Below are 15597 nucleotides of genomic sequence, written 5' to 3'. Positions count from 1 at the left end.
AAATTTTCCAGCCCTTGCGTGGCATACTATTTGACATTTCCCCCTCAGCTCAAATCGGCAAGAATGCTATAAAATAATGTATCTTCCTCTTGACGTTACCAAGCACGATTTATTTCATATCTATTTTTTTATATCTAACTTTAATATCTGGGGCGAATTTACATTTTCGTACCAAAACAACCACTGTGCAGTTGCAACTTGTTAAAGAGTGTTTTCCGTAAGTTTGGATGTTATTAAGGAATGTAAATTACCCCTGCTTGTTGGTCGCGCGATAATTGGGCGTTTTTTTTTAAAGAATATAGAATTATCCTGCCATTTTTTCATCATTCTTAAAGATATTAAAATCTATGCGTCTGTGAAATGTTATAAAAACAAACAAAATAATTAGATTTTATTTTATATATATATATATATATATATATATATATATATATATGTGTGTGTGTGTGTTGTGTGTGTGTGTGTGTGTTTGTGTGTGTGTATGTGTGTGTGCGTGCGTGAGTGTGTTCAAATTTAAGCACAGTCCCCCTTCCACTCCTTAAAATTCATTAAAATTCATGGATCAGTTAGCGATAAAACACCGCATGCATCATTTCCTACAATATATTTAAAGTAACCTTTAAAAAAAAACATTTTCATGATGATTTTTCGTCCATTTCCCAATAGCTGTCACGGTTGTAAATACATTCCGAGCGGAATATATTCACGACCGGGCAAAGCCTGCATGAGTAGCCTTATAGAGACGCAAACTGTGCATATTTGCCCTTTTCCGTCACGGCTGGGTTACGCGGATACAAATGTCGGTGTATTTTAAGCATATTGTATTTTTTTTTTTTTTTGTATTTTTAAAGCGCCAACGGCAGTGGGACGAACGCCAAAGGGTAATTTGCCAACGAAGTGTTACGGAAATATTTTGTGAAACAATATGACTGGTCAGACTCTCATATCTATGTGTTTGGGCTGCGTGTGGGTTTTACCGAAGTGCGAATTCTTTATCATTTTCGCTTATTCGGAGAGTAAGCCTACAAACTACTATGGTTTTTGTTGTTGTTCTTGTTGGCGGGGTAGGAATTGCTCTTGGTGTGGGTGGTAGGAATGGTCTATGAAAAAGCCTAAAAGGGTCTGAAAAAGGTGTTTTGCGTTGAGTTAAAGATACAGGAATTTTAGGATAGGATATTTATGATTTATCTATTAGAATGAAAATTTACTTTATAAATAATGTGCACGTTAAACGGCACAGAAAAATAATTTCCAATAAAATGTAGCATATATTAATTTCAATTTTCGTTAGTGAAACAAGGACCTATTTGACCGTAGATTTTAGCACATTTTTATTTACGTTAAGTTAGGAATATAGTGTTTTCAATTTGTGCGTGAGGAGAATATCTTGCACGCGTCCCGAGTAAGCTGGAGGTCGGATCACGCCTTGTTTATAGGAGCTGAATTCTTTTATAATTTCGATAGGGAGTTTATATTTATGTAGCTTCAAAATCATCTTGAATTTTGTCTTACTTAACTAGTTCGAAATGGCCTTTGGGAATGCTTCAGAAGGTTGTAAAATAATTCACCACTTAATTTTGGGAAAAAAATTAATAATAATATAATAATGATAATAATAATATGTTTTGTTAAAAATGATTGCTACTTCAGCACTATTAATCTTGTAGAGAGTCTTCTCTATTTTTTTGATGACGGCTTTCTTGTTGTAGCTTATACTGGCGAGCAACGCACTAAAGGGCATGGTAAAATTCGGTTGAGTCATTTGGTTTATTATTATTCTTGTTTATACAATTCTCTCTCTCTCTCTCTCTCTCTCTCTCTCTCTCTCTCTCTCTCTCTCCAACGCGACGTTTCTTCCTGATCCGCAGGACATTATCAAGCGATGACTGCTAAGGGACTGAATTTGAGTGGCGAGTCCTTCTTCTGAAATCGTGCTGTTGCGGGCTGAAAAAAAAAATAGAGAAGACTCTCTACAAGATTAATAGTGCTGAAACAGCAATCATTTTAACAAAATAATACTAATAATAAATAATAATAATAATAATAATAATAATAATAATAATAATAATAATAATAATAAGGATATGGGATATGCTAGTGGAAATTGTACCCATAATCATAGGGACACCAGGCCTGATCCCAAGATCCCTGAAAAGGAACCTGGAAAAACTAGAGGCTGAAGTAGCTCCTGGAAACGGCAGTACATAGTAGGAAAAGTGATGGACTCCTAAAGGAGGCAGGATGCAACCAGGAACCCCACACTATAAAAACCACCCATTATATATATATATATATATATATATATATATATATATATATATATAATATTTGTGTTGTGTTTGTGTGTATATATATATATATATATATATAATAATATATATATATATATATATTATATGATAATAACTTATAAGCAAGACATTTCAGAGAATGAAGCACAATAATTTTCACTGTAACATAATTCGAAGTACTGGAAGTACAATATCTCTGTGGTAGATTGATGCAATGATTTACCAGTACGTAATCTGGCGTCGCAACGGGTATGGTCCTCAGCGACAGAATTGAGTTTTATTTTTAAAGCAGTGAGAGAAAGGGGAAAGACCGAGAGAGAGAGATCTCGTTATCTGCAATGATCCGACGACTCCTCTCATTAGGAGAGAACGCGCCCATGGTGTCACATTTCAAGAAACTGAACAGAACGAAAGAAAAGAGATTTGTTTCGAATTTTGGTGGGTGGTGGGGGAGGGGGTGTAGCGTTCTTTCTTACTGATAATGAGCAATTTCCTTTATTATGATATCATTACAGGCGATATTAAACGGCTGGGTATTTTTATCCCGATAATTAGAAGAATATAATTTTTTTTTTTTCCGTATCCGTTTGTTAATCGCTTGAGGGTCCATCCAGTGATGTTTCGCTTATCTACATTCATCGATTGTTTGGTTGACTGATTGATTCGCGTACTTATTTACTTTCTTATTTATTCATTTCTTTGTTTATTATTTTCTCTTCTTTTCTGCCCAGTTTTCTCTGCTTTCCGCGAAAGTATTTTTTTCCTAACTGAAAATGAAGTTTAAAGCCGTTCGTTTACTTCTACTACTACTTATTATTTTATTGAAAGATATTGCTGCATCAGCTGCATTCAACCCAATCATGCTCGGATGATACCGAGAGAAACGTTGTCCACTAGATCTACTCATGTTGAGCTATTTGTTCATTTACTGTGACAAATAAATGAATTTTAAGCAATATCCCCGAAATTGACTTCTCCTGATGAGTAATATCGGCGCAATACTCGCCAGTTGTAGTAGCAGAGAGAAAGCTATTATTAGAAAAATAGAGAAAACTATTTACAAGTTGAATGCAGCTGATGCAGCAATATCTTTCAATAAAAACTTGTTTGAAAAGAGGGTCTCCTTTCAACAATTATTATTATTATTATTATTATTATTATTATTATTATTATTATTATTATTATTATTATTATTATTATTATTATTATTATTATTATTATTATTTATCAAACTTCACTACGATTCTTTTGCGTCTGATCAAAATCTCCCATAAATCAGACAGTCCAACAGTTGCCTTACCCCGAACTAGTTCGCATTCATCTGCATTTTAGACATTTTCATTTATGACTAATCTGATATACCGCAACGCAAAACCCTAAAATCCTTTCCGAGTCTTTTGAGGACAGACAAAGAACGGAATCCTGTTATTTCCCGCTCGGATATTAAACAATCGTTCCTAATTACTTCTCTGCTCGGAGTGGGGTCTGTTTAACGTGTAAACTGCAACGCGGATTTGCCCATCAAAGAGAAAGGTGGATTTTTCATAACCGTCTTTGATTGCGTTCACTAGGCAACTTCCACTTCGTGATTTGGTTGCTTGTGAACGCGGCTTGAAGCCCGCTCCTAATGAACACACCCCCACAGAATCAGGCACTCGATGATGAACGCGCTCTTTGGACCTGGTAGTAATTAATGTACACTTCAGGGAGGTGTTAATGAACCCATCTTCAGGTCAGGTAGCGATTATCGTTTCTCCGATTATGTCCGAAATCGAGAGCTAATTATTCAGAAATAATTCACAGAAGTCGAAAGAATCCCTCTAATTATTTCCAAGGAGCCAATTCCTCCCTGAAGCCAAAAACCGTAAGATAAGTTTCTTCTCCGGACGAAATAAGCGAGACAACTTGGGAGTAACTTCGAGTAGTAACTTCGCGCAGGAAGATCAGGTAACGGCGTCAGAGGATCCTCCTGTATAGGAAACTTCAGGCATCCTACAGGCGTCCTTTGCCAGTGGAGGAAGGATACTTCTGCCTTTAGGAAACTCCAGACGCTTCTTCGAACAAAGGATTGCAGAACTAACCGAAAAGCTGACCTGTGAGGAGATTTCCTGGGAAGAAAAGATAATAGCTCCTATCGACCTTTGGCTAACGAGAGAGAGAGAGAGAGAGAGAGAGAGAGAGAGAGAGAGAGACGACGAGAGAGATGACGATGGCGAGAGGGAGAGAGAGAGGAGGATGCAGGAGAGGAGAGGTGTCAAAGTTGGTCGTGATACTCGGGTGACAAGCGAGAGAGAGAGTGTGTATCCGTGGGTCGAGTTCTCGTGGTGAATATGATGGCCCAAGTAGATATTTAGGTACCGGCTGGTTAGTCGACTGTGGTGGAGAGGGGCAGTAGGTTAGAAACTCCATCCTAGAATTCGTGCTTAAAAATATCAAGGCAATAGCTTCGAGAATATTCTCTTGTGAAGGAATATATATATATATATATATATATATATATATATATATATATATATATATATGGTCTGGTCACTTTTTTACCAGATATATAAGTAATTGCAATAGCCACAGTGCCCTTATAACTTCTCGAATCGTTCACACTTTTTGGATGTGTTTGTCACTACGAAGCCGTAGATCCAAATGAGAAATACGAAGTCATCCTGATGTCCGGTAGTGGGATTCGAACCTGCATCCAGAGTGTCAGAACGAGATCAAGTGTATGGGGCTGTGTGTGTGTGTGTGTGTGTGTGTGTGCGTCCTTGATATCTAAGCATTACGCCAGTAGCAAGGTAATCTTTATCGTAAAAATCTAAAATAATCTAGTGGGAAAGATGCGGTACACTTTAATCTAGATCCCATAAAAGGAGCCATTGTACTTAGGGGCCAGCCGTCAGCCTCCAATAATGCCCAGTCCATCAAAATCTCCTTTATCTACTAAAGCAGGGGTTACCAGCATCCCTGGCCACGTGAAAAAAGTAAAAAGAGTAGAATAATCCACGCTATTTTCATTTCATCAAAGCCCGTATTTCGGCGACTCTCGAGTGCGTTAAGGGACGAAACGCCGCGGAGTTGTCACTTAATCCCCGGGCGTTCGAGGTCGGTTTGTTTACATTCCTCTCTGAGCTCGCGGCGTTGTCACTGGCTGACGCGCCGGTTGATGAGAATTTCAATAAGACGACGTCTGAGATTCGCGTGAAGTCGAAGAGCTCGGGGTTGGGGGGGGGGGGGGGGGGGGGCGGTAGGCGTTGGGCAAGGGGGAGGACTTGTCACTCTACTTGAATATCCATTACTTCCACATCAAAAGATAGGAGATGGGTTTTAAGTATCTCGTGTCCTATCGGGAGTTTTCAGGCTTATATACTTTTTCGTCAAGCGGAAGGACTTGGCTCACGTGTGGTTGCTGATATGGGCACAGAGAAAGCGGCTAGGAGTATCTCTCTCTCTCTCTCTCTCTCTCTCTCTCTTCATGCACTTAGTATGTGTACGTTAATACCAAATCTCTGTTATGAATAATATAACAGGTGTTCCACTGCGTATAGTGAAACAATATTAGTAAACAATAGGCTGATTGTGAAGACGAATCACTTGACATATCAGAGTAAATCCTTTACCATTCATATTCATCACCTGGTAATTTCATGGAGATCAGAAAAAAAACATCGAGACTGCCATATGTAGTATGTTCCTAATTTGTTTGGAATAATCGCAAAGCAAAATATAAGTAGCCACATTCCTTTTAGCATGAGATGGTCAACTACGTAAGCGATATGGTTAGGCAAAATATATCATGACAGATGAATATATATTCTATTACAGTTTAAAGCAAATATGACTAAGGCTATTCCGATAAATCGGTATTTAAAATATATTCCAGGCTAAACATTCCTTGACGGAAACTCTCTCCTCGCAAGAACAGTAAGCAGAAAGACGTTTTAACAGTTCTCAATTTTCGTTTCAGATGATGACCTCGCTCTGCTGGGATCCTTAGGCATGGTTCCAAGGCGACCTCTCTGCGGCGATGACGGTAAGTTCAACTTGGTGTAATTCAGTGGTTCTGTGTCTCTTCTTGAAGTCATATTGGTCTCAAATTGCGGACTTTAATTCCGTTCCTGTTTGAGCATTGATAACATAAGTACACACAAACACAAACACATACACACTCGTTCTACATGAAGATGCCTTAATAGTTATTAGTCTCTCTCTCTCTCTCTCTCTCTCTCTCTCACTACAAAAAGATGCATAAATAGTTATTAGTCTCTCTCTCTCTCTCTCTCTCTCTCTCTCTCTCTCTCTCTCTCTCTCTCTCGCGTACGTCTAAAACTAGATTTAAATCTTCAGGATTAGTTAGGCAGTTTCTTAAACATCAGACATTCAGCAGTTCACCTGAAGTCAGTTTTTCTCTCTTGTTCCTTTTAACCTTTTCCCTAAAAAAAAAAAAAAAAAAAAAAAAAAAAAAATCACAACCGCTGAGTCATAACACTCGTTGGACGAACCGGTCGCTCACAACCCACAACCACAACCAACAACATCAAGGTTATAAATATGGCATGATTGTCAGTAAAATCCAACTACTTATTGAATCAGTCTTAGAAATTAGCGCTTAAATATACCCTTTACACTCACACAGCTTGTAATTCATGAACAGATGTGGATATATAAATAAATGACAATACACAGTTGTACATGCAGACATACACACACGCGCGCACTATACACACACATTAGCTCGTCTTAATACGCTGAGCCTATTGCATAACTGTATGCAAATTCAGGGCACTTTTTTGTAAGCTACCAATTAGGCGCCTTCATTCTGCTTGTCGTTTTCAGTAATCTCAGAAAAAATAATTGTAGGTCGGCTGTTAAAGCTGTTTTCGTCCTGCTGCATAACAACGCAGTCGGAAAATGACAGCAACGTTTGAAAGGTTTCGTTTATTCGCGGCTGTGTTCGAACTGATGTTGAGTATATTACGTAACTGATGTGACAATATGTCGCAATAATGTAATTTAAAAAACTGTAACTAAATAAAAGTGATATATATATATATATATATATATATATATATATATATATATATATATATATATATATATATATACATTTCAAACACTGAATACAGAATTAAAATAAATTGAAGGCAGTTACAAAGCCCATGATAGCTTCAAAATTATAACTAGTAATGATGGAAGTAACATTGATAATAATAATAATAATAATAATAATAATAATAATAATAATAATAATAATAATAATAATAATAATAATAGATATATCATTAGAGGTGAATTGAGAGAGAGAGACGAGAGAGAGAGAGTTTTGTAATCTCCACTTATTCTTTTTCAACAGGTAGAGACTGCGGTCGCCAGAAATAAACCAGCCAATATCACCAGCAGTCAGCTTAATTATTTGCAAGGTAAGAGTTTGTGTTAGAGGAAATTTTTTTGTTTTCGGGGGGGGGGGGGGGGGGATGCTGATGGCACGTTGTGGGAGGTTAAAGCTTTGTGTCTTTTTGGTGTTGGTTTGTTTGTTTGTGATTATGCTTATATATATGCATACATAATATGATGTATATATATATATATATATATATATCATAGATTATAATATATATTATATATATATTATTGGATGCCGGGCTGGGACAGAATTACAAAGTAGAGGGGAGGTTAGAAGTTTGTGAGTTTTTATTTTATTAATTTATTTGCTTATTTATTTTTTGCGTTTGTTTGTTTTACACCACAGACAGCATTTCGTGGCTTTGTGTTTTGTGCTCTTGGTTTTTTTGTGTGATTGATGCACGTGGTAAATCACACACACACACACACACACACACACACACACATATATATATATATATATATATATATATATATATATATATATGTGTGTGTGTGTGTGTGTGTGTGTATGTGTGTATGTGTGTGTGTTTATATATGCTGATATATATGCATACATATATCTATATACTTATATATTTACTTAGCACTATGAATTGTAGCTTTTTACTTTTTCATATAGAGAAAGTGGAACAGAAAGTGATTAAGAGTGAGTGAGGAGGCGCAAGGCAATTGCTAGTTTGAATTCTAACTTTACTTTCGAAGTTAGTTATGTGTAGGAGAGAGTTGTATATGGCCTCATTTCTTGTGTTAATAATGTTAAGAAATGCAAGTTGCGCACAGTCCCGCGACATTCATTAAAGGCCTGAATTATATAAGGCAATTCTAAAGTCTAAGATAAATCTGCTCCGTGTTCAGATACACACATACATACAAATATACAATGTATACAATCGCAACTTTCTTTAAATTTTTATGATGCAAATAGCAGTTTTCATTACATCTTTTGATGGATGAAATCATTATGTAATATCTGAAAATGTATCTTATTGATCGATTCCCACGGATAATTCCGAATATTGCGACGCCAGAGACCTTATTACAGAATTAAAATGTAGTGGAGGTGACAAGGAATTCCTTTTGAAACAGTGTCATCTGTCGGTTGGGCAGAGTCAGGGCGGTCCAAACTAGGCATCCTTTACACCCTCTCTCTCTCTCTCTCTCTCTCTCTCTCTCTCTCTCTCTCTCTCTCTCTCTCTCTCTCTCTCTCTCTCTCTCTCTCAACTAAGGAACCGGCGTTCAATACCCTGATATGTGGAACCGTATGAATGAGCTTCTTAAGTTATGCCTCTGTTGATACAACCAATGATTTATGTACCTGGTTGCTAGACAGCTGCAGATGGCCTCTTATTTTCCCTTTGAATAAATCCTCCTTTCATCTTTAAACGTCGTTTTGATCCATATATACTGAGAGAGAGAGAGAGAGAGAGAGAGAGAGAGAGAGAGAGAGAGAGAGAGAGAGAGAGAATCTGTTTACACATTTCATCCCACCATCACCATATTTTGTAGTCTGCGAGACCACCAATTTTGGATAACCGGACCATTTTCCATATTCTCAAACGTTAAGTGAGCCAGCAAGTTCCATATTTCCTTTATAAAAAAAATCATGTTCTGTTGACAGAAGATCTCCTCGAAACTGTGTTAAGTCATAAACCCAAGTTAGTGGGGCTGATTTTTATCATTATGAGTCTCGTACTTTGAATCTCAACTTGCGAGTTCCAATATTTATTTTTGATCAGCATCAAAGGCTGGCCAGTATGAAAAGCGGACCATCCTGTTCTCTCTCTCTCTCTCTCTCTCTCTCTCTCTCTCTCTCTCTCTCTCTCTCTCTCTCTTTTCTAGTCAGTGTTGCCACTGATACATTATACCTTTTTGGACAAAAACATTTTTTGAAATTTGTAATTCTCTCTTCTCTCTCTCTCTCTCTCTCTCTCTCTCTCTCTCTCTCTCTCTCTCTATTTTTAGTCAATGTTGCCATTGATACCTCATACCATTTTGGAAAAAAACATTTTTTGAAATTGGTAATTCTCTCTCTCTCTCTCTCTCTCTCTCTCTCTCTCTCTCTCTCTCTCTCTCTCTCTCTCTCTCTCACCTGTGACCTTTTCTGTATCGGGGCGCTCCTTCGTTCCAAGTGGAATTGAAGATGAATTGTTATTCCAAGCCTTCTTGAACTTCTTGCGGCAAATCTTTTATGACCTAATCAATTCCATTTCATCCATTTTGATATGAAAAACAATCCTGTCTGAATCTACTCCAAGATCCTTTCTCCTGCCTTTCTCTGAAGGGGAAAGTAAAAGCTGTGAAATGGTCGAATATGGATGAAATCAGACAAGAAGTGAAAGGCATAATATGGTTGAATATAGGTGAAACAAGACCAGGAAATGAAAGTTATAGAACGGTTGAATACGAGTGAAATAAGGTCAAAATTGAGAGTTATTAAAGGGGTTGAATATGAGTGAAATAAATCCAAGAAATGAAAGCTATAAAAGGATTGAATTTGAGGGAAGCAAGGTCAGAAATGAAAGTTATTAAAGGGGTTGAATATGAGTGAAATAAATCCAAGAAGTGAAAGCTATAAAAGGGTTGAATATGAGTGAAATAAATCCAAGAAGTGAAAGCTATAAAAGGGTTGAATATGAGTGAAATAAATCCAATAAATGAAAGCTGTAAAAGGGTTGAATGTGAGTGTAATCAGACCCCCAAAAAATTAAAGCTGTAAAAAGGTTGAATATGAGTGAAATATGACCCGAAAAAGGATTAAGTATGAATAAAACCAGACCATAAATGAAAACTATAGGAGGTTAAATTGGAGTGAATTCAGACCCGAAATGGAAGGTATAAAAGGGTTAATACGAATGAAACCAGACCAAAAAACTTAAAAGCTATAAAAAGGGTTCAATATGAATGAAATAAGTCCAAGGAATGAAAGATATAAGATGCTTGAGAGTGAGTGGAATCAGACAAAAAAAAAAGTAAATGGAAGCTATAAAATGTTGAATATGAGTGAAATCCGACGAAGAGGTCACCTGGAAATCTACATGATTTTATGAGGAATGATGTAACCCTTTCACTGTCTATGTCAGCTGCCACAAATTGCGAAAGGCATTCGTGTGACACGTCGAATCTCTAATTAATACGAAGGCCAGATTACGCTTCGAATAATTCAATCAGATTCATATAAGTAGAAACATTATTTTGCCAAAATCATAGTTATTTTCATTCAGAAGATTATTATTTGATAATTCTTTAGTCTCTCTCTCTCTCTCTCTCTCTCTCTCTCTCTCTCTCTCTCTCTCTCTCTCTCTCTCTCTCTCGTTATCCAGGGCCGTCAGTTGGAACGTACGCGATTCAATTCAGAATTTCGCATAAAAGAAATTACTGACACAAGCTAAGGGAGGCCAGGGACAATATCTTTCCCAGATTACAGTTTCTCGTGAACGGCGCCGCGTCAGGCTTTGGAGTATCAAAAGGACTGTCTGACGGATAAATAAATGGAAATAAATTAAATAAATTTAAATAAATAAATAAATAAATATATATATATACGTATATATTTGAAAAATAACTGTGGCTTAATATTTGTGAATACGAAAAAGTGTGTGTGTCAAAGGGACGAAACTTTAGACATACGCATAACAGATTATGTGTACATTATATATATATATATATATATATATATATATATATATATATATAGATATATATATATATATATGTATATATATGGGGATATATTATATATATATTGCATATATATATACACTCGCACACACACATACGACACTTCCAATTGAATGACAAAATCGAACGTGAGCTGTGGAGAAGTGGGATGTGAACGTGTCTTCCGAGTGTCAAGCACTTTATTTAGCCCACCACTGGAGAAAACTTTCTTCCATTCAGAAGTCTGGACCACTTCATTCTCCTACTCTAGTACATTCACATCGCCCATGCATCTGATGTCTAGGCCAGTCCCTTTACGACGCTCCTGATTGGCTGTTGATAAGCCAATCACAGGGCTGGAAACTCTCAGTCTCTCGAGAGAGTTCACATAGGCAGGATGTTTGTTCCTCCTCTCCTGAGGGATACGTCTTTCAAAAGTACCCCTCAGGAGAGGTGGAACATTCATCATGCCTATGTGAACTCTCGAGAAAGACTGCGAGTTTCTAGCTCTGTGATTGGCTTATCAACAGCCAATCAGGAGCGTCGTGGGGGACTGGCCAATACATCTGATGCACGGTTGATGTTAATCTACTATAGCTTTTTGGCCTTCAATATAACTTGCTTTTAAGGATAATTGGTGGACTTCAGCAGCTCTCAAGGAAAGCTTGAACTCGCATCTTCTGAGTTGCGTGCGCAAAGATGACCAAAATTGCTTTGAAAAAATAAAAAAATTCTTCTGTTTACAAGGAAGTGTCACTGTATGTGCCTAGATAATGTATCACCTCAAGTACGCTTCCAGAATGTTTGCAGATGATACAGCACGGTTTGTGGACAGCAAAAGGAAAAACAACAGAAACTAGTGAGATTTTGTTGAAGTTACTCGCAGGAGGAGATTGTTGGAAGTAAAGGCCGGGAGTTTATATGGAAATCGTGAAGGAGGAACAGTGAATGTTAATATGGAAAGTGTAGCAATGGAAGCGGTTGATTGGCAGGTGAAGTAAGGAAGTCAATAGGATGTGTGTAGAAGATTGGGGGGAGATTTGCAGTGCCGTCAGTGCCACCTCATGCAGTGTACTTTAGACATTACTTAAGGTTCTTCGCATCTTCCCTTCGGCCCCTAGCTGCAACCCCTTTCATTCCTTTTACTGAACCTCCGTTCATATTCTCTTTCATCTTACTTTCGACCCTCCCCTAAAATTTTAATCATTGTGTAACTGCAAGTCCTTCCTCCTGTTACACCTTTCAAAATTTTTACTGCCAATTTCTGTTTCAGCGCTGAATGACTTACTAGGTCCCAGCGCTTATCCTTTGGCCTAAATTCTATATTCTATTCTACTGAAGGAATATGTAGAGAGGTTCTTGAATGGGAATGTAGGAAATAAGGTTGGCGCTGTTCAGATAGATTATGTGTCATATAATTGGCTTAAGAAGACAAGACTTGAAAGGATGAGCAATGTGAAGATAAGAAAGGATGAGAAATGTGGAGATAAGCCTCATTATTTGCTAGGTTATCTCAGGTGGGAGGAAGAACGAAGTAGGAAAGGAAGATCTTTAACTAAGTAATTGAAGGTAAACCTACATTTTATCATCGTTACATCAAACCTCCAGTTTACTCTGCAGCTTTCAGCTCCATCCTGAATGCACACTTTCGGGTTCCTGGATATTAGGGGCTTTCCATTCCAATCCCTCTTCCACTTCATCTATCCAGTAATTTCTATTCTTCCTCCCAATCAGTCTTCTGTGTTAACATTGTTTTGCTTTGTTTTACTTTTACGTATCTCCGCATTTCTCACCCATGCAGTCCACCTTATTTCTCATATACCATACAAGAAATTCGTCCCAGCACTTTCAACGTTTTATTTTTCTTTCGCATTCGACATCCACACCTCACTTCCGTAAAGGAGAATTGGATGAACTATCTCTTCTCATAGATCCACTGACTCTTAGTGCCTTCCCAGTCGTTTGCACACATCCTGCAGCCTGCCTTGTTTCATCAAAACCGTCTCCACCTCAACTCTCATCCAATACCCTTGCCAGTCAACCGATTTGATGTATTTTCAGCATCGCTGTTAACAGTTACTGCTTAGGTCAGCAAATGATTAAGACAGAGAGAGAGAGAGAGTGAGAGAGCATTAAGAATGTTTTGATCTATTGGTCTGCAATTTTTCAGAGTGACGAAATTGTTGAGGAGAGACGAGTGTGAAAAACAATCGTTTGTGTCTTTTATTGATGTGGAGTGGATGGTCCGGTCGACATTGCAAAATAACTTTGTAAAACCGTACAAGATTTTTAAGATTGTATGTTTCTTCTGAAATATAGACAAAGTGTGACACTAAATTTTTTATGATGTCGATTTTTCACATGGAATATAGACAAAATCTGGCCCAAAATTCTCAATAACGTCTCCATTCCTCTGGAACATAGGCAAGATTCACGCAAAAATAACAATGTCATCTCAATATCTGCTGGAATATAGACAAAATTGGCACAATTTTCTCAGTAAGGTCTCTATTTGCCTGGAGCATAGTCAAAATTGGCTCAGATTTCTCAGTACTGTCTCTGTTTTACCAGGAATATAGACAGAACTCAGGCATCTAAGATAACACTTAACAGGACAACCCTCTAGAATCTAAATCGACTAAGAAAATATACACTAGTTACCAGTCAAATAAATCCACCGTCCGTTTTCTTTGAATCTTTCAGCATGGCTCGAAGAAAACGGCCTTCTCCTCTCCTCAACTCTGCCAGAAGAGAGGAGTCAGACGAGGACGTCGGACCTCCGCCACCACCTCCTCAGACCTCTCCTCAGGAACGTAGAGATGGGATCGCACAGGGGAAACCCAAGGATCCCCCTGGAGGACCTCTTCCCCTCTTTGAAAGGATCTGTAACGAAGAGGGACAAGGAGATCGACTGGCCCCTCGTCCCCTCGATGACCCTCGGAGACATTAGAAAGAACTGCTGCATCCGGCAGTGCAGAGTGGAGGATTTCTACGGCGCATGCACCTAAGTTTATAATTATTTAAGTCCCCCCACCACCCCGCTCTTCCCCACATTCTCCAACCGCCACCCCACCCTCCCCCTCTCTCTCTCACCTTCGATCTCGGATGTCTAACTTCTGGATTGTATCATAATATTTTATTTATTTTCCCCCATAATATAGAGAGCTATTATATATCCTCGTTACTATGTATGTACTACGCATATACATTATACGTGTGTGTGTGAATACGCACGCACAAACTTCTCGCAGTTGTATAGCGTTAAAGAGAGTGACCCAATTAAAATAGGATTATGAATTAAACTCTATATTTTGTTACTTCCTTTCGTGACCCAATGTATTGGGTTACCTTATTATAATAGGTAATCTTAATTTATATATATATACTATATATATTTATATATATGTATATATACTTATATATATATATTTATATTTATGTATATGTATGTATACATACCAGTCTAAGACAATTGTATAAGTATATATTACTTTTGAGTTAGGAGAATTGACATTTGATTAATTCATCATAAAAAAAGAGTGTATTTATCTGATCCAGCTGTGACTGAAATCCTGTCTGATGTGTAAAGCAATCCAAAAAAGTATAAAAAAAATATTCTATGAATGTTATAAATAAAGATATTTTATTTATTCTCATTCTTTTCACTGAAGCTTGCTGCAAAATAGTATTAAAAAAAAAACAGGAGACATTTGGAGCAAGAGTTGACACTTTTATATATATATACATACATATTAATATCTATATATAAAATATATATATATATATATATATATATATATATATATATATATAAAACTCATAATTTTTTTTCTGTTTTTCAATGCTTTGGATGCATTTTCTCTCCTGAAAACCTTGATTTTCAGAAGGAAATGAAGAAATTCTACATTTGTAGGATTCGAGTTTTTGGAGAGAAGACTGAAATTAGTGCTGAGAATCCATAGGAATTGACCTAAAAGCAGTAACGCAGTTTGCATCCAACCTGGAAAGGAGATTTCCTCCGCTTCTAGATTCCAAGGCTTTCAGTCGAATTTGTATGTAAAGAAGTCAGCATGGCTCTTGTTACATGTTATATATATACTATATATATATATATATCTATATATAATATATATATATATTTTTATATATATATATAATATTATATATATAAAAGAGGAGGATGCCTTTCCCTACTACTTCCTTCGTGATATATAGGTATATATATATATATATATATATATTATATACATGA

At 37.0% G+C, this 15597-nt stretch overlaps 1 pseudogene; it reads left to right on the top strand.

Moving 5' to 3' along the window:
- Nucleotides 1–14647, top strand: part of LOC135202437 (uncharacterized) — a 50036-nt pseudogene extending 35389 nt beyond the window's left edge.
- Nucleotides 14648–15597: the final 950 nt, after the last annotated feature.

The sequence above is a fragment of the Macrobrachium nipponense genome, chromosome 30 (genome assembly GCF_015104395.2).
Source record: "Macrobrachium nipponense isolate FS-2020 chromosome 30, ASM1510439v2, whole genome shotgun sequence".
NCBI classification, from domain to species: Eukaryota; Metazoa; Arthropoda; class Malacostraca; order Decapoda; family Palaemonidae; genus Macrobrachium; species Macrobrachium nipponense.
Note: the sequence above shows the minus strand (reverse complement) of the source record. Positions and strands in the feature narration are given on the sequence as shown.